Genomic DNA, 25,554 nt, shown 5'->3' on the forward strand with positions numbered 1-25,554 from the left:
TGGAGGGGGACAGGGAGATGGTGTTGCTGCTCAGGCCGGGTTGGTGCGGGATCCTCTGACCAGCTGATTTCCAAGCGGGGCCTTCCTGCTGCCCCGTCCCCCAGGGGGCGCTGTGGAGGGGGACAGGGAGAGATGGTGTTGCTGCTCAGGCCGGGTTGGTGCGGGATCCTCTGACCAGCTGATTTCCAAGCGGGGCCTTCCTGCTGCCCCGTCCCCAGGGGGCGCTGTGGAGGGGGACAGGGAGAGATGGTGTTGCTGCTCAGGCCGGGTTGGTGCGGGATCCTCTGACCAGCTGATTTCCAAGCGGGGCCTTCCTGCTGCCCCGTCCCGCAGGGGGCGCTGTGAAGCGGGGCATGGTGCGTAGGCGGGGGGAGGCCCAGCTACTCAGACCGGGTTGGTGCTGTCGCTGCTCCGCTCCGCTGGGATCCAGGCCGGGCCTTCCTGCTGCCCCGTCCCGCAGGGGGCGCTGTGAGGCCAGGGTGGTTTGCTGGGCCTGGCCTGGGCCGGGCCCGGGCAGACTCCGCTCCGCTCCGGCGGCTCCAGGCCGGGCCGCGCGCCCTGCCGGCTGCCCTGTCCCCCCCCAGGGGCGGGGCCGGGGCGGGGCGGGCCGAGCGGGTCACGGCGCTGGGGGGCGGGGATAACCCCTCACGTGGAGCCGATGAAAGGGCCGAGGCGCGACGGCTCCGGGAGCCTCCTCGGAGCGGAGCCTGAGCCCCACAAAGCCTTCGCCGCGTCCGCCGCCGCCGCCGCCGCCGCCATGGGGCCGCTGTGACCGGCCGGCCCTCCCGCCCCGGCCCCGCGCCGCCGCCGCTCCGCCTCCGCCCCGCGACTATGCCCGGCCGCCGCTGCCGCCCTCCGCGCCCTCCCGCCGCCGCCCGACCATGAGGCCGCGCCGCCTGCCGCCCCAGGCCCGGCCCCCCGCCCCCGGGGCAACCTGCCGGCGGCGGGGCCGGGCCAGGGCCGTGCGCCGCTGCCGCTGCTGCTCGGGCTGCTGCTGGCGGCCTCGGGCCCCGGCGCCGCGCGGGCCAAGGAGACGGCGTTCGTGGAGGTGGTGCTGTTCGAGTCGAGCCCCAGCGGCGACTACACCACCTACACCACGGGCCTCACGGGCCGCTTCTCCCGGGCCGGGGCCACGCTCAGCGCCGAGGGAGAGATCGTGCAGGTAGGCAGCGGCCGGCCCCGCGCTCGCCTCCGCTCGCGGGCTGCCGGCCCCGCGCAGGCCCGGGGAGCCCCCGACCACCTGTGGCCGGCCCGCACCCTCTGGGCGCCGCACGTGGGCGGGGGGCCGCGGGCAGGACCCCCCCGCGCCGCCCGGGCGAGGACTCGGGAGCCCGCCCTGCCCCGAGACCGCTGCCCTTCCTCGGGGCTCGGGGCAGGTCTGGGGGAAACTCCGTCCCCAGATCCCGGGGCAGCCGCTGTAGCCTGGCCCCAGAGTCAGCTGCAGCCCCGACCGGAGCTCCCGGAGCATCGGAGGGAGAGGGCGGCCGGTTTCGGAGTCAGCGGGCTCCCGGGCTGGGTTCGGGACCGATTGCTCCCCCATAGCAATCAAGGCGGACGGGAGCCTTCCTTCCATCCCTGCCAGGAACTTGCTGGGAGCCGGAGGTGAGCTGGGATGGCCCGGCCTCCCTCCCTCCCTCCCTCCCTCCCACCCAAATGAAAAGGTGTCTGCATTCCTCTGGGAGTCTGATAGGGAGGGATTAAAAAAACAAGCAGCCCCGGCCCTTTGAAGGCCTGGCTCTCTTGCCCCGGGTTGTTTACTTGGCCGGGTTTACCCTTTCCCTTCCTCGGATTTGGGGAGCTGCGCCGGGCTGGGGAGTGTCTGCGAGCCGAGGGGGGCTGCTGCGGGGGGCAGGAGGGGCAGGCTCGCGATTTGCCGTCCAGTCCCTGCTAATTCCGCCTTGGTCTGCGCCACTTCTGCCCGAGGCTTCGGATAATAAAGGAACTGGATCCTGAGCCGGGTTGTTATTTCTCCCTCTCGCTGCTGCCAGGTTTGGGCAGCAACGCCCCCTCCCCCCAGCAATGCCCCCTGCACCTGGCCTGGGAGGGTGACAGCAGCACGCCCTTTCCTCCCCCCTCCAAACTTCTGTGGGTGAACCGAAGGGAAACCGAGGTCTCGTTTGAATTCTGGGACTGGGAACACTTTTAAAGACTCTTTCACAGTTTTTAATCATGTTGTAATTATGGTCTTTAATTATATAAGCTTTCATCCAATGAGCCTGCTTTGGTGACTGTTCCAAAATCCTTCTTTTACACCAGCCTTGAAAGTCCCCCCAGTCCCCCTTTCTTTCCTGGCTCTCTGTCTGAGCTAGTCACTAGGCTCCTGAAGGTTTTTCAGAAAAGCCCCCCCTGGAACTGCGGGGCTGCTCCACCTTTTCTCCTGGAGTCCCATGAACATTTTTGATGTTTCTTTTTTAGCATTTTGACCAAGGAGGACTCGTGTGGGGAGTTAGCGATCCAAACGGTTAGTCCTTCCCTCCACTTGGAGCTAATCTCTGGTTATTCATTGAATACAAAATTAGCAGTTTCAACACACCATTTATAACTTTTATCCTTTTGAGGAGGGAGATAATGTGTGAATTTGGCAGAAGGAGGCCATTCTTTATTCTCTTTTGAGACTTTTGAAGTGCTTATCTAACTCCTTTTGTGGTCCATTAGCCTGGCCAAAAAAATTAAGTCAACAATTGCTAAGTAAAGAGAAAAGGACTTAAATGGTATTTAATAAGGTTTGCCTGTTAAGCAATCACTGAGAGGTGTCTAAAATTCACTTGTAACTGCTGGAAAGTTGTTCAGGTGATCAGAATGCTGGGGACAGACCTTCCTCACTAGTTTCTCTTTAGTAACTGATCCCTCGGCCCGTCTTCCATTTCAGTGAGCCGAACATGCCCTGTGTGTGCATGTAGTACTTGTGTGCACACCTCCGTGTGCAATTGCGCGCGTATCTATGTGTGTAAGTAAAAGGGCAACACATCTTTTTTATTATTGATGGTCCTAGCAAAAAAAAAAATCCAAAAAACCTCTGATGAGGAAGCATGTCAGTATTTTGCTTTAGGATAAATATTTTAAGGCTCTTAGTCTATATTAAATATAAACACACATATATGTGTATATGACGCAGACCTGGCTAAGAGTACTTAAAATATCTCTATGTTTTAACTTCTAAGAAAAGTTCTGCAAAATGAAACATACTAAAGCCTTAGAGGATTGTGACCCATCCTTTACAAAAAAAGAAGTTTGTTTTGGTTTGTTTCTGAAAGGTGAAATCAGGTTTTAACATTGAAAAATTGGTACTTCCAGCAGCCAGTTCTGTGGAATTGCTCATGATTTGGAGAGCTGCCCATTGGGCTATTATTTGCCCATAAAGGGACATATTCATTTGTGTGTGTGTGTGTATGTCTGTATATGTACACATACATAGAGGAGCATGCTCTGTTCCGTTTGGGTGAAGGGCTACCTGACGTATTTCTCATGGCTATTGATATGGATGTTTTAATAACACTTTAAGGTTTGAGAAGCTCTTTGCCTATGTATATTATCTCATTTGGCCTCTCCAAAATCTAGATGAAGTGGCTGTTGTATTATTAATAATTATTATATCTCCATCATACAGATGAGGAAACTGAGAGCTGTTAAGTGACTTGACCGGGGGAGCCTAACTGCAGTTGGAAATTTTGTTTTCCCATCTTTGTGGGCTTCTATCAGGCTTCACTGCCTTGCCCATACATCTCCTGTGATGTATAATGGGGAAAGGAGTGGACGGATGACAACATGGGCTACCTTGCAGCTTTCCTTTCTCCATCTGCAGAGTGCTTACTTTCACCTAGCAGCACAAAAGCTTTCCTGCACAGAGAGCATTTGTTACTTCTAGACCTTGTTTTTGGAGCAGACTTAAGCCTTTGGGGTTTTTTAATGAACTCTCCCCTTCTCCCCCATCTTAAACTCATTTTCTTAGACATATTGATACATATTTCAGCATCGCACCAATTAGTTACTGTTAGTGAGCTCATTATCTGAAACTCTTTCAGACTTGGCAATGCCCATCCCAGGGCTAGTGATGTTAAATCAAGACCTGATTAAACACTAGCTAGGGGTATGGGTTTGTTAAACAAACAGAAAAAAATTTGCATAACCAGAGATGAAAGAGCCTGTTTTAAAGTGGAAGTGCATTTCTCTTGAAAGTCAAATATTTAGAAAGGCTTGAGAAATTCGTTAGTAAAAGGAATCCAATACTAAGTTTTTTATATAACTTTTAAATTCTGTGTTTGGATTTTTGTGTTGTGAATTGGTCTTAAAGGTTGAAGAGAGCTGGGGATGTTTAGACAAGAGTTAACTAGTCCAAGTTAGCACTTTGGGGAGGGAGAGGTACCAACGATCTCTACTGAAGGTAACTCTCCTACCTTTGAGTTTAGAAAATGACATCTCTGGCCTGTCGTTGGTGCGTCGGGGCGTAGAATAGGCCCAAACCCTGCCTTTGCCTCTCTATTTTAAGTTGGGCTTTGTGGATCTCTAAAAATGGACTTGGGTCAATCTAGCAGCTGAACTGGATTTAGGTCGTGCTGGTTGGTATATGTCTTGGAGTTAAAATGAAGCATTTAGATGAGAAACATTTTTATGTTTTATGACTGGAGGCTTTGCTAAGTGTTGTTGTCACATGCCCAGCATTGAAGGCATTTGGTTCCTGGATCTTCTAGATTTCACGTGGGGGAAACCCAAGCTTTGGGATAGAAAGGAGGATGGGGAAAATTATGGTGTTCGGCTCATCTTTCCCTGTGGAATTTGAGCTATTCCCGTACCTCTTGTTGTTGCTGAGTAACAATGGTTTGTCTGGTTACTCGTTGTGCAGAATGATCCCTTGCCAGGTGCAGGCCTCCTTAATGGCACTTAGCGTGGGACCATCCTGGTAGAATCCTAGTAAGCTACCTGAAGGCAGGACGTGTCTGACTTATTTTTTTAATCTGCTTTTCCTATGCTTGGAACATGGAAGCTATATTCATTTTTATTAATGTTTGACTCTGCTGAGATGAGGACAGCTCTGTGGTTAGTTGACAAATATTCGATTGTCTCCTAGGTGCTTTGGGGAAGACAGATATAAGGTACAGTCCCGTAACTATTAAAAGTAGTTTTTCCACAGCCACTGATAATAAGAGCCACCATTACTCAGGAGAATGTTTTGGACAAGTGATAAGTTTGGAGGTTGTGTGAAAAGTCCAGAGCCTCCATACAGACGGAGCTTAACTTAGAATCAGAAATCTGCCAGGGATTATGGGTGTTTATGTTAAGGGGGAAACTTCCCCGTTTGTTGACCTCTGAAAGGGAGAAGGAACACGCCTTTTAATTTGTAGCATCCTCACAAACACTGTCACTAGTTCCCCCATTTTACAGAGGAGGCACAGAGAAGTAGCAGGGCTTGTGTGGGTCCCAGAAGAGGCAAAGTCAAGCCTGGAGGCCAGGTTTGTGGAGCCTCATGTTTGATATGGGCCGGAGATTTACTAGTATTTTGAAAGTTCCCTTTGGAATTCCTGAGCTCTCCTTGGCTGTGAGGTATTCGAAGGGCCGAGGAGTTTTTATGAGGCAGGCATTTTTTGGTGGGCCCTTGAGTTGGACATTTCATCAATTACTTGTCCCTAGAAGCAATGCCTTTAAACTGGGCTTTGTGTTCCAGTGTAATCAATAATCAGAGCATAACCTGTCTTCAAACTTGCTTTGTGTGTTTCCCAGTGTCTCCTCTCGTGATTCTGGAATGTGGGGCTGCAGGTGGCTGTAAAAATGGTATTTTGATGAAACCTAGAGTTACGAGAAAGTAAGAAACAGAGGTGAAGCCCTTCCTTTCTCACTGAGGCATTGAGACCTAGAGAGGGCACGGTGAGGCCCGGAAGCTCCTTGTCCATCAGCCAATGAATGGGTATTGACCAATATGGGAATTGCTTTGGTCTGCTTTGGCAGAGTTTGGGGGGCACCTGCTATATGGGCTCCATACCATAGGATAGGGCCTTGATCTTTTTAGGAAAGGTTCCATTAACCTAACATTATAAATATGGCCGGATGTAGAGGGAATCATGAGAACCAGGCGTTTTTAAGTGATCTTGGCCTTGACAGCCTACTTTTCTAGTTGGATAAAACTTGGAGATGCTGTGCCTGTCTGGCAAATGTTGACTCTTAGAGACACCCATAATTCCTGCATATTGTGGGAATTCAGAGGTGATTGGGAAGTTCATGGTTAGGAGCACCCAGACTTGGTGACTGAGGACAGAGAGAAAGCCCTAACTTCCACTGAGGAAAACCTTGACAAAATGTTTCTTTTTTTCTTACCTTCTTAAACAGCAGTCTGCCACTTTGGGGAGAGAGGAGCCTGAGGTTGGGATCCCCCTTGTCACCGTAAACTTTCTCCACAATATAGTGGTATTCCTCAGGCATGGGAAGGGCTTTCTGATTCCGGACACTCTTTTCCTTGGCTTCAGATTTCAGGGAGCCATTTGAGAGAAACAGTGGCAAGGTGGAAACCCAAACCCAACGTTTCCCCTAAGAGCTCCTTTCTTGTCTCCAGTTTCCTTGCACAGACCTAGTCTCCATTGATGGGTTCTTTGGTTTACCCCTCTATTATCCAGACTAAAATAACCATTTTTCTTGGTGGGACTTGAGGCAGCCCAGTGTGACACAGGCATGTCTTCCGAGACTGGTCTGCTTTTCCTCCCTTCCCATAACTGAGCGTACATGATCTTTACTGTTCTACCTTCTGGACTAATGGTGCTTCTGGAGCTATCATACCTCCCTCCTGAAAGGAGGGAAGCACAAATCAGGCCTTCTTTGTTCTACCAATAACTTGAACAAAATATTTGAAATCTGGTCTTTAGTTGCTATGTTGACTCATGATGGTGAGGGGGGAATTAGGTCGGTTTCTTTCTTTTTTTGGTTCAAGGAGAGAACTTGGTGGTTTTTATAACTTAAGTTTTGTCCTTCTGGTAGATGGTCTTCCCTTCCCCTCTGCTCCCACCTCCAGCAGAGAGTAGCTGTGGTATTTGCTTAGAAACTTGAGGTGTCAAATAGATTTTGTTGGTCTTTTGAAATCGGGTTGGAAAGTACCCTAGAAGTGACCTTTTTTGTGGTATGGGTGTGCTCCTGCTAAATTGGACTAAGTGATTGCTACTGGGTATCTCTAACTGTAAGATCAGATTATTGGATTTGAAATCAGGGCATTTGGAATTACCACCTCTGACCTTGGGGAGAGCACTCTTTCTGGGCCTTGGAGTCTTTCCTTGTCACTTGTACTAAATTGGAGGCACTTAACCTGGGGTCCCTGAACTTGTTTGTTTAATGTTTTGATACCCGTTTTTCAATGTAATTAGTTTTTCTTTTAATCTCATTTTAGGCCTTTTAAAACATGCTTTGAGATGAGGTCCATAGTGTTCACCAGACTGAGATAGGAGTTTGGGACCCAGAAAAGGTAAAGGAGCTCTGGCTTGGACGAGCCATGGTGACTCAGGATGGTGGCTGAAATTGTCCTGAGGGAGGTGCCTACTCCATGTACAGGAGGTTGGGGGGAGGGGACATCCTGAAAAGACCTCTGGGGGGAAGGGATAAAATAGGATGTCTGTCAGAGGAGTTGGGTGATTTTATTTAACTTCCAATATAGGGCAAACTTAGCTTTTGAAATTCCCCACCTTAAAATACCTGTAACCATACAAGCTGCACATTGAATCATTTCTAGCTTTGCCCTTCTCTTCTGGGGAGAGCATTGTTTGGGATTATCTTTTGGTTCTCCACCTGTTTTTTTCAGTGTGGGCCAGGCAAAAAGCTAGTGGAGGGGAAGAGACGTGAGTTCACTTGCTCTGACATGAATTTGGGGTGCAATTGCTCCCGATTTAGATGTTGACTCTAGAATCGATCAAGAGGAAGGGCTAGTTTGTGTTGAAAACTGGATTTGTATTTGCATGTTGGTGATCAAAGAGGGTTCTAGTTGTAGAGTTCTAGGATGCTAGGATTTCAGGCCGGAGGGAGGTAGGTTTGTGTGTCTAGAAAACATCGACTCTGGAATTTGCTTTAGCTTTGGCTATAGAAAGGGCAGAATTAGGGGATGGAGGTGTATTCTCTTGCAAAGCTTGCTTTGGTTGTGCCTTTTGCAGAAGACACTGGTGGCTAGGGGTGATAGAGGTTCCCGGGGTGCCTTGGTAGTTTTGAGTATGTGAAAAGAGTACAAAGTTGGCCCTAAAGTTTTTGGTCAAGCAGCCATTGATTGGATCTCCTACTTCTGGGTCTGAGAGTGAGTGGGCACTAGGAAGACAAAGCTAAAGAGCCTTTTGTCTTCAAGGAACTCGTTAAAAATTTTTTTTTGAAAAGCTGAACAAAAATCCCATTCCATATACAAAGTTGAACAGCAGAAGATAATATATGAGCCCGTGAATCTTTGTTAGGCACAATTTGCTTTAAAAAAAAAAAAATGTACATAAGGGATGTGACATCACTTTCAAAGCTGTCCTCTTTGTCTGTGTTTTGTTCTGTTCTGTGCCTTTAAAAAATGCTTCAGCGACCCTCTTCTGCGTTTCCCTTTTTCCTTTGACAACACCGTTGGCAGCTCTCCATTTTTCCCCAACTCCTTCTCTTATTTTTTTTTTTTTTAAAGAAAAACAAAACCCTCATAACCAGTGAGCATTCTCAAGCCAAAGCAATCCAGAGGCCATGGCTCCCGTGCCTTGAGGTGGTGCCATCGGTTGGAATCTTCATTGAGCATTGCATTGATTGAGCTTCTTGAGGTTTTGGGCTACTTTCCTTTATATGGTTCCCTGTATAACTTGTTTTCCAGTTTACTCTGCTATGAAGGAACTTCTTCTAAGGGCCACCTGGAACACTGGTGCTCAAGAGGTGGCCTGGGTCTGTATCATTCTAGCAGAATCCATCTGAAGCTAGTACTATGTGGGTGCTACCTAAACTACCCTTAGAGAGCTTCCTTAGATGTTTAAAAAAAAAAAAGAAAGAAAGAAAGAAAAAGGAAGGTAGAGAGGGTGGAATGAGGGCTACTGGAACGGGTGGCCTAGGCCTTGGGTTCCAGTATGGAATGAAATTCACTTTCACTAGCATTTATGAGGTCTGCTCTGGGTTGGCCCTTGCCTCGGGAGATTAAGGAGTTCCAGGCCAGGTCTATTTCAGAAATAACTTGAGAATTTTGAAGTTTTCTTTTTGGTTGTTCAAGTATCTAAAGCGGTTCAATGAACATCAAACTTCATATATAGTGTGCTAGGCCTGAGGATGGATACAAAGACTAAAGCAAAGTCTGGAGATTTGGGGGGATGATATGGATAAGTCTGTCTTTGGGAAGAGGAGGGAGAGAGAAGCTCTGAGGAAATACAGTAGACATATAGGTGCTTTAATTTAATACAAAGTAATCTCAAGAAGTTGGGGGCAGTGATCACTTTGGGCTTTAGGATCAGGGCACTTGAGAGGGCCATTAGGAGGATAAGACTTTTTTTTTTTCCCATCAGCACCTAACATATGGCCTTGTACATAATAGCTTAATAATTGTTGGATGAACTTCGACAGCTAATATTTAGATTCAGATTTTTCAGTTTAAAAGGGGGACGGCAGTGTTATCGGTCTCCCCTATTAAGAGTATTTCGGTCTCTTTTTGTCCAACCTAAGGTTACAGCATTAAGTATGCCTCTGCCTCTTTAGAGTGTGGATGATTGAAGGCTCTGGTTGTGGTGGTAATTTTTGCATTTCCTGACTCTTGTGTTTAAATTTGCAGTCTCAACATTGCATCACCATAGGTTTTCCCATTTAATGAATATTTATGTTGAGACTAGTGCTATACGAATAGACTGGTTTCTGCCTTGATTATAGCTTGCTGTGTAGCGTGGCCAAAAATGCCCTACAGACAACAAAGTTGGCACATGCCCTTAGCACGCCAAGGACTGGCGGATGTGGTTATAAAACTTGGTGACTGGTACTTTCGTTGCCATGACAACTTTTTTGGGGGGAGGAAAGGGTTCAAAAATAGCAGTGGGATGGGGGGGGGGCAGGGTAGCTCAGAAGCCGTTTATGATTTTTCTAAGGAAAATGTTCATCGCCCCATAAGAAAATTCTGTAGAAGATAATAAGGTTAGTATAAGCTTGTTGAGGATGTGGATTTTATTCTTAGATAACACATTTCTGTAGTTGTTTCTTACTTATTGTACTCTCAATCATCTCTGGGTTCCAAGTTGGGCCCTTTAATATACAGGCAATTCTCGAGTTATGTATCTCCAGCTTGTATAGGCATCCCCGGTGCATGTTCAGGCAGCCACAGGAACTGTTTCTTTCCCTGCTCAATGTTGGGAATTTCCTCATCCACCGTCCTTCCCATCCTTAGAACGGTTACATTTCCCATTCCCACTCTCCCAAATTCTCCAATGCCGTTGTTACGAGAACGAAGAATAAATCCTTATATGCTGGTGTGGTCATTTCCTGACTCTCTTCAGGGGGACCTTGGAGAGAGCCAGTCTAATCCTTCCGGGAAGCTGGGAATTAAAGAGGTTGTGATTTGTCCCCCTTCATATGTATAGAGGGACCAGGTTTTGAATCCAGGCCTCTTTTGATTAGGTCTCATTGGCTTTGCGCTTCTACCCATGCATCACCAGGCAGGAAGATCTTGCTTTCATTGCTGGGGAAGATATTTCTGGCAGATCTTAACTTGGAACTCCAGATGGATCTCCTTAGGAAAATATTTCTCGATGTGGTTAGGAACATAATAGAGTTCCATTCTTATACAATAAAGTTTAAGTAGAAAGTTGTCCTGACTTAGAATCTGGGTTCAAGTCTCGTTTAACACACATTAGCCATGTGACTACAGGCAAATTTCTTCACTTCTTGGTGCTGTAAAGACTCTCTTTGAGCTATTAACTGGAGTTCAGTTGCTGGCTTATGTTAGCAGGGGGTCTTTTCTCATCACAGAGCTCCCTGCGCCATTGAAATCCCAGAGCCTTACCAAAAACACCTCAGCTGTTTGGATGACTGCAAGAAATATTGATCACTTCAGCATCACTAAGTTTTCTGAAGCGCTGAAGCATCGAAACATTGAAAAATGTAGCCATTCCGAATGGGAAACCTTCCTCAGAGGACTTCCCTGCTGCCTTAAATAAGACATTAAGCATAATTTGGCTTCTTGACAGCTCTGGCTCACCATCACCAAGTTCTGTTCTCCCGTGCTGTGATGTGAGGGAATGAGGCTGCTGGGGCCTAGTGAAGTGGGTAGGGTGGTTTGACCCAACATGGCCCAAGCAGCCCAAAGCAGCATGGGAAACTTGAGGTCATCCTATCTTGACTAATTTTCTGCTCAGGATGGGTCTCCCTTTCTTATTTCTCTGGCTTTCAGGTTTGTTAGTCCTTTTTTTTTTTTTTTTTTTTTTTTTTTTTCAAATCTGCAGTCTTTTGAGTGAGAGAGGAGGCCTTTTAGGACTCTTGTGAACAAAGTGTATGAAGTTGACCAATGGGCCTGCATGGAAGCTGGGACTTTGAGCCCTCGGGAGTGAGAGATTAATGTTCAAAGAAGCCAGGCTTTTGTGGCCTGGCCAGGGGTTCCAACCCCTGTTTCTATGAGAAACCCAGTTCCTGACAAAATAAGGGAAAATGCTGCTATGAAGGAATCCCATCATCATCTCCCATCAAGTCTGCCTTGGTGCTCAGGTCAGTACCCACTGCCCTTTGCAGCCTTGAGCTCTGAGGGGGGACCCAAGCCAGGCTGTCTCCTCTTCCTGCTGTACTGTTTTTGTACTTGTTTGGCTTTCTCCATTATGCCCTTCTGCTGGCAACCTTCTAGGATCCTTCCTCTGTGGATTATGTACATTTTATCTAGTTTATAACTTGTTTGGGCAGCTATAAGTGGCTCAGGAGGTAGAATGACAGACCTGGTGTCAGAAGGCTCATCTTTCTGAGTTTACCCACTTACTGTGTGACTCTGGACAGGTCACTTTACTCTGCTTGCCTCAATGTCCTCATCTGTAAAATGAGCTGGAGAAGAAAAAAATTTAGCATACTTGTTAAGAAAACCTCAAATGCTGTCACAAAGAGGGGATACTGCTGAAATTGCTCAATGGTAACAAAGAAATCTTGTTTGAATGTTGTTTTTCCCACGAGATTGTTAGTGCTCTGAGGGCAGGGACTGTTTTTTGTCTTTTTACCTCCAGACTTAGTGCTATACTTGGCTCTGGCAAGTGCTTGATAAACAGCACCGAAAAGCCAGTTAGGGAATATTTGATAATGCTTGATAAACATTCCCTGACTGGCTTTTCTGTGCCGAGTTTGGGGTATACAAATAGGCAAGGCAGTGGCTGCTCCCCAGGAACTTGTCTAGTTTGGGGAAATAGCACATTTTAGAAGATTCCCCTGCAGGACTGTGGGGACCAGGCCCAGGGGTCTTGAAGGGTGGGTCTGTAGGGTAGGTAAGAATGGCTGGTAAGTTGGAGGGTCTCCCGAGAGGATGGTTAGAGGTCAGCCTTACTAGAAGGTCTGAGAATGGTGCCTCCCTACTCATGTAATCTTCCCCCCCCCCCCCCCCCCCCCCCCCCCCCCCCCCCCCCCGCCCCTGCGGCAATTGGGATTAAGTGACTTGCCCAAGGTCCCACAGCAAGTGTTAAGTGTCTGAGGGCAGATTTGAACTCGGGTCCTCCTGGCTTAAAGGCTGGTGCTCTATCCACTGCGTCACCTAAGCTGACCTTCATTTAAGCAATCTTGTGAGTGCTCATGGCCATCCTGCTGGGAGTGGGATTTTCCTGCTCCCCCAACACTAAGAAATCTGGGAATAAAACTCATTTTCAAATGGGAACTGCCTGTGTTCATCCAAAAAACTATTTTGGTTCTGTACAGGTTTTTACATTTGTTTCCCAAAAAAAGTGTTTTGCAGTGCCTCCAAGGTGTTATGGTGATCTCATAGCCAAAATACAAAACTTGTCAGAAAGCAAGATTTATTTGTAATTGTAAGAAACAGTAAAATCCCATGTATATGGTGTAGTTTGGACCTCAGGCAGTGGAATGGATTGGCAAAGAAGTAGTGAGAAATGGATGATAGCTTAGCCTCCATGCTGCATTGGGACCTATGCAGTGTCAAGAAATTTAGAGCCAGGGTCCCACATTTAGGTAGGTCTTCCAGAGGATTTGGAGGAGGAAGTACATGGGCATTAGACTTGAAGACTTGAGCAGGAATTATGCAAGTAAAATGACTAAAATGTCCATATCCTTTGAACAGGAGTTCCCATTTTGGGGCTTATACCCCCAGGGAGCCAATTCAAGATAAGAAAAGAGTTCCCTGGACTCCAGAATATTGACAGCAGTACTTTTTGGGATAGCTAAGAATTGGAACCAGAACAGATGGCCATTGGTTGGGGGATGGTTAAACAAAAATTGCGGGATGTGAATGTCAATAGAATAATACTGTGCTGCAAGAGAAATGATGTGTGATGAATACAAAGAAACATATATGATGAATACAAAGAAACACAGAAAGATCTATACAAACTGATGCAGAGGGAAGTCGCCTGAGCTAAGAAGACAATGCAACAAGGTAGCATGTAAATGTATAATGTTCAAAGAATGTAAATGGGAAAAACAATGACATACCAAAAAAATCCTAAGTGAATGTATATAAACATCAAACAGGATTTGAATGAAGAGAGATGAGAAGTGGGAAATCCAGATACACACATTGTTCACGTCTTTTTACTTTTTCAACTTATGGATCGATTGTTGCTGACTCTTTCCCTCTCAAGAAGAATAGTATTTGTCAGATAACATGGCTCTGTGAAGGGAGATGGGTTAGAAACAAGGCATCAATAGAGACTGTAAAAAACTTGAAAAAGGAAGTTTGGGGAGATTGTGATTTCTAGAATTGAAAGGAGGCTCAATCCATCTGTAAATATTTATTAAGCATCCACTATGTGCCAGCACTGTGCTAAGTACTAAGTTTGCAAAAAAGGCAGAAGCCAGTCCCCGGCCCTCACAGAGCTTCCGGTGTAGTGGAGGAGGTAGCATGCAAACATTCAGCAAGCGCTAGATAGGATAAATAGGAAACCAGAGAAGGGCCTGGAATAAAGAGAGCTGGGGAAGGCTTCCTGGGGAAGGTGGGATTAGTTGGGACTTAAAGAAGTCCTAGAGGTCAGAGAGCCTTCCAGGCACAGGGGATCGCCAGAGAGAATGCCTGAGACTGAGAGATGGAGGCTCCTGTTCGTGCAACAGCCGGGAGGTCCGTGTGACTGGATCCAGGAATTGAGGGGTAAGGTATTAAAGAGCTATATCTGTGATTTAATCAATGTGGACACATCAGATCTGGCAACTGTTGCTTACAGACTCCCACATCACTCCCTGCTTTCCTCAGTGAATTTGGTACCTGCCCCTACTCTAAACTGGCCCTCATCTCTTCACTCCTGGTCCATTGCCACAGCCTGGGGGTGGGGTGGGGGAGCAGGAACATCAGTCTGTCTCACACCCCCCCTCCCAATCAATCCTCCATTCAGCCACTACAGGGATCCCCCTCTATTCAATAACACCAGTGGCTCCTTAAGGCCCCCAGGATCAAATACCAAATGCTTTGTTTGGCCTTCAAAGCCCCTGATAATCTGACCCCTCACCCCTTTCCAGCCTTCAGACACCTTACCCCTCAATCCCTGGATCCAGTCACACAGACCTCCCGGCTGTTGCACGACCAGGAGCCTCATCTCTCAGTCTCAGGCATTCTCTCTGGCGGTCCCCTGTGCCTGGAAGGCTCTCTGACCTCTAGGACTTCTTTAAGTCCCAACTAATCCCACCTTCCCCAGGAAGCTGGTTTTTCTTAACCAGATCTGCTTTTTTTTTTTTAAATTTTTATTAAATGGAGTGTGTTCTTCACAACGGGCCCTGAGAACTGCATGGTTTGAGGATATTCAGGCTGTGAATGTTGAAGAAACTGGCCGGGCTGGCACGTGATGGAGCTCCAGCTGGAGCCCAGCTCTTAGGGCCCTTGAGGCCCTGTACGCCCTGACCATCCTGTCAGAACAAGGATCTTGCTGGATTCCTACTGATATATGTGCAGATTGTGGCGCCTACCCCCCCCCCCCCCCCCCCCCCCCCCCCCCCCCCCCCCCCCCCCCAGCCTTTTTTCCCTTGTGGGCCTTCTCTTGACCCTTCTCCTGAGTCTTTGTAATGACTGACCAAGGCCTCTGGAGGACTTCCTTCAGGTCTTTTGAGTGAGGCTGTTCTTCCTCACTGAATGACCAGGCCATGATCTCTCCAGGTATAACCATGTCTTTTGGGCCCTTTTATTGGTGAAATACCACAAGGCTGTTCATTGACATCCTGTACAAAGCTTGAGTGAGTAGAGTGATAGAACATAATATGTAAGAGGCGTTAGCTATAATTTAAAACTGGAGTCCTTGTCCCAGAGAGAGAAAGCACAAGTAAATTCAGCTTTTAATTCAATTTGCATTTTCCCAAAGCAAATACTTTATCAGTCTTAATCCTCCAAATACCTTATTTACTTTACTTCCAAATGGGACTGAGAGGTAGGCTTTGGGTTTGTTTGTTTGTTTGTTTGTTTGTTTTTTGCTTCTCTTCCCTCCCACCTTCTTCCCCCATACTGTGTGTTTTGCTTACACTGAGGGAAGTTTGCCTCTATACTTAGAGATGGTATACTCACCATCTACTGTTCTACACTTAAAGTGGATTCTCTCTCTAGATCAGAGAATTTCTCTGTAAAATGTTCCTGTTTTGAGTAAGTAGCTCAGGACCCCTTTCTTCTGCTACAGATGTTTGGGCAACGAGGTGTGCAGGGCAATGAATGCAAGATCTGGAGGCATGAACTGAACTCACAGCCTGCCTTGTTAACTGTGAGACCCTTGGCAAGTCACGTTCTCAGCCTCAATTTCCTCATCTGTAAAATGGGCTCTATAACAATATCTCCCTCCGGGATGGTTCTGAGGATCAAATGAGAAGATGTTTGAAAGCTCTCTGCAAACCTTAAAGCAGCTTGCTAATGCTAGCTATTATTATTATTATTATTATTATTATTATTATTATTATATTCCCATTGTTGTCTTCATCATTGTCATCATCTACACCACCAGCTCTGCCATTTTTGTTACTGGCAGCAGATGTTTAAGTGCTCCTTTGCTATGTGCTCATCATGGGAATACATATACAAACAAACAAACCAAAAAACCCATATACAAACAAAAGAAAGCTGGTCCCTGACTTCGAGGAGCTTCCATTCCAATGGAGGACTATCATGCTGAAAAGGGAGCTGAATGTGGGAGGGGAGAACTGAAGGTCACTCAGCCTGGGTCCCTCCCCCAAAGGGAGAAGGGGGAGGATGAGGCGCTGGGGTGTAAAGGGTGAGAGGGCAACTGGCAGGAAAGGACAGACCGATAGAAGCAGGGGGATGGGAATGAAGGTGGTCTGCCTCAGGAGGGAGATGGGGAGAGGTCGTGTTTATTTTACTGTGGCTCTAGAAGAAGGGTCAGGAAAGGCAGTTGGAGTGAAGGTAGGATACACCTTTTCAGGTATGTGGACCCAAGAACACAGGAAGAGCTCAGGCCAGGTTGGTCACAAGATCTCCTCAAGCATTTTGATCCCCCAACTCTGGACAATCATTTACTGAGTTGAAAGGCTTATGAGGAAGGGGGGAGGCTGGGAAACCACCAAGCACTACCAGCCAGCTTGCTTTTTCTGGGGGGAAAATCCAGCCTTTATTCCTTCTTTCTAGTTATTAGACTGTTAGACCGCTAGAGCTGAAGGTGATGGGAGGAGGACCCGAGGCTTCGTCTGCAGCCAGGCCTTGGCTTGAAGCTCACTTCAAGTGGTTTGAGACAGATGGAGCAAAGGCTCTTGGGTAACTTCCTGCCGTATGTGGCATGGGGGAAGTACTTTGAACTGAACACTAATAATAACATTTCATATCGATTCTTATTTGATTATTACTTTTATTCTCTTTGAACAGCAATGTCCTCCTCTGTAAAATGGAGTTAATAAATTTCATAGTTCTGATAAAGAGTCTATGGGAATGGTCAGCTCTGGGATGGAAAGCTAAATTTGTTTCTAAGCTTGCTGTTCTTCCTCCTGTGCTGGGCTGCTTCTCTGTCCCAACAGTCTATGGACGTCCTATGAGCAGGGAAATAAGGGGAGAGCAACTGGTCCCTCTAGGAGCCTCCAATCTGAGGGGAAACAGGGTTCTTTCTGCCCAGATTCTTAGGCTTTTCTCGCCGCTCTGATTCACAGCAGAGAAGTGCCGGGTTTGAGGTACAGAACGTAGCCTTGTGTGCTCCTGGCTTGACTTTACTATTTTTTACAGGGTGGAAAGGGTGGTGAGGATGTTTTTAAAGAAGGCTTCTCCCCCTGGGCTGTGAGAGCCTGCTGCCCATCGAGGCCACCCTCCTAATATCCACGTGAGACAAGGTACAGTGAGCTTGTGGAATTTACCAGCTCATGGAACCGTCACTTTTCTGAAGCAGGCTTTGAACCCTGACCTTCTGGATTCCAGGTCCAGTAACCTCCAAAAGGAAAAACAGCAGCTTTGAAAACTCAAATCGAAAACTCTGGTGGCCCCAACCTTCCAGAGTTGGGTGTGAGCAGGACCTCATCCAGTCTGGGTTAGAAAAACTTTACCCCAAACAGATAGTCTCTCTTGCCCTGACAGCTGGGCCTGCCTCCCTTCCCGCCTTCTCCTCAGCCTTCATTCACCTTTGCAACTTAAAGGGACCTGGAAGGATTTATTGACTTTAGGTCCCAAGGTGCTATTTTTGGAGTCTCCCCTACATTGTTCTGTTCAAGATGTGACTTAACTAGATTCTGTAGAAGGAACTGAGTTTATGGTGTTCTTAGGAGCGCTGACAATCTTGAAAGAGTTAAACTCTAATTAGCTCATTCGTCAGGTATTTAATACCCTTATTAAAACTCAACTGTTGGTTCGCTTTTTTCTTTGGTGAATCCAGTTTCTTGAGGAGCCAGGCCTTTGCTCCACAGATCAGAGGCTCTTTCTCGCGTGTTGAAGCTGGCAGTGCTAGAGGCTAGTTCCTATCTGTGTGACAGCATTTTTAATTTAACAGGACCGCCTTTGATGTTCTCAAATATTTATAGGCAGCTTTAGATCATTCCAGTGTGCTCTCTCTCTCGCTCTCCCTCCCTTTTTTTTCAAACTAGAGCAAAAGTTTTTCCCTGTGCAAAAAAAAAAAAAAAAAAAAAGGCCTTCCTTTTTATCCTTTCTGTTTGGCTTCGCTTCAGTCTGTGGCTTTGGAGAGGGGGTTTCAGCTCCAGCAGCAAACATGAGATTGATCCTTTTTCTTGTTGCGACACCTGTGCATCATCCAGAGCCTCAGGTGGCCGAGGGACATCAGGTTGGAAGACCGTGTGTTCGACCCCAGACTTTCAGGGAGCTGGATGTTTACTCAGTAAAATATCACAGAAGTGGAAGCTTGTCAAGTTTACCAAGTGTTTTTCCATAGTAATCCATGAGTTAGGCAAGTGCTATCCCCATTTTGGAGATGTAGAAACTGATCCCCAGAGTGATTTTAGCCGGGCTCCCGTGACAGCCGTGTGTGTTGGAGGTGGACCTGGCCAGTTTCTGGACTCCAAAGTAACGCCATTTTCATTCTGCTCGGATCGGGGTCCAGCTCATGCTTTCTGGCTTATGTCCCACGTTAGAGCACAAGCTTCATTTTATCTTCTCCCCACTGTCAGTGCCTTTGACAGTATCTGTTTAGACATTCTAAGTCAGAAAAGTTTGAGTCATAAATGCCAGAGCTGGAAGGCACCTCAGTCTAGTCCAAGGGAAACAAAGCTTTTGAACTTTTATAGGGGAGGGAACAGGCCGGGACAAGTTAAGTGACTTGCCCAAGGTCATACGGGTAGGACGCCGCCAGGCCAAGTTTGGACCAGCTTCTTTTGCTTCAGACTTGAGTGTGGCCCCCTACGGGACGGGGATAGGGCGAGTGGAATCCCCAGTGTCAGACCTGCAGAGGACCAGCAAGCAGACGCCTTCTGAGCCCTTCATTTTACTATTTCGGAAACTGCGATGAAGGGAACATGAGTCTGCGTGGTGACCTTAGATGAAGGAGGCCCACAACTTGTTGGGACATCTGAGGCAGGACCTCTGTGGCTTCTGGGTAAGATGAAGGTTCATAACCCGGGGCCTGGGATCTTCACAACATCTGTTTTGATAGCTGTATTTCAGCATAACTTGATTTCCTTTGTAATCCTATGGATTTTGTATATTTAAAGACATGATTTGGTGGAGGGGCAGTCACAGAGTTGGGCGTGCAACAACAATAGCAAGCAAAACCCAGACAGGTTCTGATGGAAAATCTGAGTTTTTAAAAAAAAAAAAAAAAGCAAAACCCAACTCCTCCACTTTACTGAATGAGGCCTTGGAGGAAGGGGGAACAGGAGAGGGAGGAGCTGCAGTCCTGGAGTGGTTTTGCTCCCTATTTAGGAGAGGATTTCTCAAGCCAGCAGTTTGTGAGGGAGAAGCAAGTGCTCACGCTCACTGTGGCTCTTACTGCTGGCCATGGGGTCCGGCTGGCAGAAACCAGGAAGCCTCAACTCCTTCCTGCTCATTCTTGATCTTCCGAGCATCTTCGCGTGATTCCGGGAGAGCTTGTTTGGAACGGATCAGTTGGGATACGGGTTATCCCTCAGTTACCTCCCGGGGTCAGGGCCGGAGCTGGCACTGCAGGCCAATGGAACTGGTGCTATTCCGAATGAGCGAGTTGGGCAGACATCTGTTAGTATCTTAATGCAAAACCCACGTTCATTTCTACATATGTAAATGTTCTTATTCCTATCTGTGGCACTGGAAATCGAAGGCCTCAGATTACAAATCCTGTGAGATGGGTTATGTAGGCAGTGGCAGCAGTAGGTGGCTCTTTTTACATATGGGAAAACTGAGGCTAAGCAGTGAAGTGATTTGATTATGCTCTTAAACTAGTGAGTAGGAAGCCGCCCTCCTGATTCCCAGCTCATCGCTCTTCTAATGCAAGCTGCGCCATAATCAAATCTAGTTGGAGTATGAGGGGAAAGACCTTTGCTCTTAGAATTTGATTTTGCTCATCCACAGTGGGAGTAGATTTGTTGCTACTTGAATTTAAAACTGGAATTGTGAATTAAAACCCTCCTGCAGGCAGGAAGCTAGCCAGAGAACGGAAGGGTCCCCAGGACCATAGTCAGATCCTCTTATTTAGCAGGCAGGGAAACTCAGGAGGATCCTAAGGGTTAAGGGACTTCCTGAGTCACTGGGGTGATGGTGGAGATATGCACACACAGCCCAGTGTGGCAGAGAGGGCATCCTAACTCTGCTCCTCACTACCCAGGGGACTGGCATTTATGAAATGGGAGCTGTACTGGGTGATGGAGATGCCGAGAAAACTGGGAATTCTTTAGTCCTCCTGGCCTCGGTTTATTCGGCTGTAAAATCAGGAGGGGCGGGGAAGTCGTTGCTCTCTGAAGGCCCTTCCAGTTCCTCCATTCTGAGTGATATTTTGATTTGATACAGATGCCTGTGTTCTGAAGGTTCGTTGCCAATAGTATTTGCAGGATTCTTGACACATCGCCTCTTGTCTTGCCAAAAAGATGTCTTTGTGCTGCTAGTGAGGCACACTGTAGATCATTCAGAAGATACTTTAAAAGTTAAAGACCATATGTATAATAAAGGTAAGATTTTATGATATAATTGAATGTGAATGTCTTATTATATTTAGTCTTACTAGAAGGCTTTGTCTAGAAGTTCCCCTCCCCCATGAATTTCAGATTACTTTTCTGATCCCCTTTGGTACTAATGAAGAACCTCAGATAGAGGGTTGATTGACTCAAACTTGTAATGGGCTGAGGCTTGAGTTGATGCACTGAGGTCCCAAGTACGTGAGGCTAACTAGTAATTGGGCTATACTCTATTAATATACATGATTGGATAAAGAATGGTCCCTGCCCACTCTCCTTGCAAGTCCTGATGTGTTGTATAGGAAATGACGATTTTGGTGGGTGGAGGCAGAGAGAGAGACAGGAAGAGAGGCTGGGAGAGATTGGGCCTGGGTTCGAGACTCCGAGCTGCTGGTTGTGTGGCTGCTGGTCGAGCTAGCTTCTTGACTCAGCTGCACACGTTGCTATCGCCGATTCTCTTCCACCTCCGATCTTTCTTCACTGAGAATAAAGACTGACGATTTTCCCCTAACCTGAATTCCTGTCTCCTGCTGATTTAAAAATACATGATCTTCACACAAACTGTTTTAGATGTTTAGCTTGCTTTTTAACCACAGGAAACGTATAATCTTGATTTTTTTTTTTTTTTTTTTTTTTTTTAGGGTACCACTGATGAGCATCAGTGGGCTAGGCCATTTTTATTTGGCTTTTGTATCCAGAATATTTCTTTTGTGGCAGATTTTCCTTCATAAATGTAAACACTAAGACAAGCACATACTGCATTGTTTAATAAGTACATGCTACTTGGCTCTGGAGAAGAAGTTCCAGAAATGTACTGAGTGGCAGCGGGGAAGCCAGTTCTGGATTTAATTTTTGCCAGAGATAATCCAACAAATTTCATTCAACAAATATTTTCTAAGCTAGTATGTACAAGGGACCATGCTAAAGTATTTAGATGATAGAAATGGGTGTGTGTGTGGGGGAAGACAGTTCCTGTCCTCCAAGAAAAGAGTGACTCAAAGGATGAAGGAATGGTTTATGAAGAAAGTTCATCTGAGCTGAGTCCGTGAGGGAGGTGAGGCCTCTGAGAGGTGAAAATAAGAAATGACTAAATGGATAAAATCCAATTGAATAGCTGTCTAGTAAAGCACCTACTATGTCCTCTTATTGGACATGCCAAATTTACATAACTCTGCTTTTTTGGCACAGGGACAGACCTAAGGGCATGAGATAAAAAGCAAAGGGCTGTGATGTCTGAGATTGGGAGAGGTTCTTGTTGTATGTAGGAAGATGGGGAAAGGCATTTAACTTGGACTTTTTAGAAGGATTAGAAACCAAAAAGATTAGGAAGAAGAAGAAGATACCTGGGAGAAAAGTGCAGGGTGAGGGGCAGCATGGAGTCCAGGATGGTTGGAGCTTAGACTTTAGGGGTAGGGGGAGAAGCGCTGAGATAAGTGGCTCAGCCTGTAAAGGGCCTTGGGCTCCCCTGCTGGGACACTGATTTTTCCTCTAGGCTGCAGGGAACCATGTTGGGTGTTGAGTTGAGTGCCTCGCTTCATGGTTCTGTATGACCAAAGTTGGACCTTTGGGTATTGGTGAAAAGGGCTGAAACTTTTGAGTTCATGCACGGAAGTTGGACAACCAAGCACTCAAGGCTAATTACCAATTAGACAATACTCTATAAGCATATGCTTGAAAAAATGGCCCTTCCCACTATCCTGTGCTGGCTCGATAATTGGTGTATATAGAGAATTGTAGGAGGGACTAGGGGTGGAGTAAGACAAGCCAGAATCACTTCTGGGCGGGAGACAAAGAGGAGAGGTCGTGGAGATTCTGTGTCTATCCAATTCACTTCTCCCTCTAAAGACCAAGGACTTTTGCTTATCCTGACTCCAGCTGATTCTGAGGTATCCAGGTACTAACTTGGTCTTCACATATTGGCGTAGGGAGAAGGGCAAGACCTGCTTGGTCTAGCCTGGAGGTGGGGGTAGGTCCAGGAGGGCAGGAGAACTGAAGGTGAAGAGAAGGACAAATCCATGGAGGAGAAGGAATTTCCACCTCTTCCCCCAGACTTTTGGTGGCTAATTTGAAGAGTTGAGGGAGAATTACTTGGGTTTTTAACATGGGAAATGGAGTGATGCTACTGAGAATAGTCAGAAGGGAAGGTTTTTTTTGGGGAAGGAAAGTTCAGTTTGGGACATGGTCAATTTGTGGTACTGAAGGGCCATCCAGATGGCAGTTGGAATAATCTCACACTCAACTTTGTGAATCACTTCATGATTTACAAAGTGATTTCTCACAAGTAACCCTATTAAGTAGCGAGTGCAGGTATGTATTTCTCCATTTTATAGTGGAGGAAATGGATTCAGAAAGTCAATAAACATTTATTAAGCACCGGGGATAGTCATTGCCAAACAGTGGCGGAGTGTTTTGCTCCCCTCTGCCCCATTCCTCTGTGCTGGTACTCTCTCTGTGACTGTCACAGAGAAGGGAAGTGGAAGTGCCGCAGGGATCCTTGACCTGACCAGTCTTTCTGATTATGTGTCTGAGGAAAATGAATGTGCAGAGGTGGTGGCTGCTGCCAGTTTTATGATGAGTCACACGTGGCCACACTCTTCCTTGAAGCCAGTGGACGTCAGGGATCCCCGAACTCTGTGGTCGATTTGTCCCTATGCGCTAGTCCTTGACATCCATGGTGATTTGATGCTTAAAGGGAAAAGGTTGTGAAGTGAGGAATTTCTTTGAAAAGCAGCTAATCTTCTGGCCTGATTTTGAGGCAGCTGCTCCGAGGCCTCTGTCTCTGAGACCCAATTGGACAGCGACCCAGCTCTTCAGACGTCAAGTTCTTGGCGTTTTTGCTGTCGGCATTGCCTGTGCCCTCTCTGCACACCTCTTTCCATTTGTTTTTAACTGAGGCGCCATCTTCATTCTTGATTCAGGGGAGAAAAGGCCTAGACACTGACTAGAAGCCAACAAGCCAGGTCTGGCATGGGAATTCTGGGTATTGGCAGGGGTGGATTAGGGAGCCCCCAGAGCGGGGTTCTCTACATGGCCACCTAAAGACAGAGCGTGACTCGGTGAAGATTGTTTCCGACACTCTGGGGTTCTAGTACCTCAGTAGGAACTTTTGGCTAAAATGGGCCCAGTGACGTATTCCTGGGATTTGGTATTCTGCTCCTTCTTTTACGTATACTTGTAACTGGCTCCCTTTGGCCTGAGGAGAAAGCAGAGCAATGTTGAAGCTGGTTCTGCTTATCGTAAGAGGCTTCCTGTTAGCCTTGTTTATTGTCCTTATTTAGGACATTTGCTTTTAGACCAGGAAGCTTTTTAATGGTGTTTATTTTCCCAGAATATAACGGAATCAAGCATTGACTATGACGATCCAGTAGGAGAGAGTGAATCAGCTCTGATCTCTCAGAGGCTCTGTTCCTCACGATGATTCCTCAAAGTCCCTTTCATCTTGAAGACCTGAAATTATAGTGGGACTGGAGCTCTAGGGCAGGCAGAGCCTGTGTGTGCATTGTGAGGCTCCACGCAGGGAAACATTGCCTTCGTTGTGAAGCATGAGCCGGACTTTGAGGCACCTCCAACACGGGAGCCGACCCAGGAGATTACAGCCTGCCTGATTTCTCTAGAGGCCAGTTTGCAATTTCTTTTGGTATTGACAGGAGAACTTAGTGTGGTTTTCAGTGAATGAATGAGGAATATATTTTTCTAAATACAGTTAGGGAGCCAAGTGAGCTACATTTGGATAAACTCTGTTTGTTTACAAATTATGTAAGAGAGGGCTCCACCATCAAAGTGTTCTGAGCCAGAATTCCAACCACTTTTCAGAGTTGTAATCAAACTAAACAAACCCTTTCCCTTCGGTTAGAACAGAAGCAGAGGCAGCCTGGGAGACCTCTATCTAGCCACTTCTGGAATTGTGGGAAGGCAGAATATGTAACCAAGGTGAAGAAGCTGTTCTAGAAGTGCTGCTGACTTAAGTCCCAGGAATGCCCAATGTTCTTATTTAGGAATGATTACTTAGAAAAGGCAGATAGGAATTGTGGCCCTAGGCATGCTCATCATGTGGACCAGCCCTTTAGAAATTGCCCTAGCCAGTCTAGATCTGGATTCTGTCAGCATCTCAGACTTGTTCCAATTTTGCCTGGACACTTACTTGCTGTGTGACTCTGGGCAAGTTAACGATAGGTTCTCTGTCTCAGTTTTCTCATCTGTAAAATAAGGATAATAATAGTATCTGGATCTCAGGGTTATTGTTAGGATCAAATAAAATATGGGTAAAATGACATATAAAGGCTGTTACTATTATTAGAGTTGGAACAGACTTTGGAAGTCCAATTCATATCTGAACCCCAGTTCCCTCTGCAGCAGACCAAAAAGGGCGGGGGGTATCCAGCCTATGTTTGAACATCTCCGGGGAGGGGGAATCCAGCTCCTGCTGAGTGAGTCTACCCATCCCTCTTTGAGGGAATCGTTAGGAAACGAGATAATATCTTAGAGCACTAGATAAATGTCATCATCATCATCATTATTTTCATTGTGTGAATTTGGTTTAATATTTTTTTAGTTTGTCCATGAAAAGTTTGATTTCAGTTCATCGTGTGTCATTTTCTTATTTGAGTAACTCCTTTGTAAAACATCATCCCTTCTTTTTCTTCTCTGAGGTTCCAGATTGCCTTAACCAGAACCCTCCCCCCTCCCCATTCTTTTGGGGATTATCACGGCCAACCTGTGTGAGGAGCCTTTTCACTGTTACTTAGACTGCTTTTGGACAACCGACACTGATTAGGTGTGCCCCCCTCCCCCACTATAGGATCTGCCACAACTTGGGCTCCCTTAATGCAGCCTTTCAAGCTCCCAGGGTGGGCCGCAATTAGATTGGGTGGAGGAGGCACAGTTTTTATAACACCTCCACTCCTCCCCTACCCAGAG

General features: G+C 46.8%; 1 protein-coding gene across 2 annotated transcripts in view; it reads left to right on the top strand.

Annotated features, from left to right (window-relative positions):
• The first annotated feature begins 976 nt into the window (after nt 1-976).
• ZNRF3 (zinc and ring finger 3) overlaps nt 977-25,554 on the top strand; it is a 171,105-nt gene continuing 146,527 nt past the window's right edge. For both annotated transcript variants that reach the window (XM_031948833.1, XM_031948834.1), the window contains exon 1: nt 977-1,162. The gene's annotated coding sequence lies outside the window, so the exon portion shown is untranslated. The remainder of the gene's footprint in view (nt 1,163-25,554) is intronic.

This window comes from Sarcophilus harrisii, chromosome 1, assembly GCF_902635505.1.
Source record: "Sarcophilus harrisii chromosome 1, mSarHar1.11, whole genome shotgun sequence".
Taxonomy (NCBI): domain Eukaryota; kingdom Metazoa; phylum Chordata; class Mammalia; order Dasyuromorphia; family Dasyuridae; genus Sarcophilus; species Sarcophilus harrisii.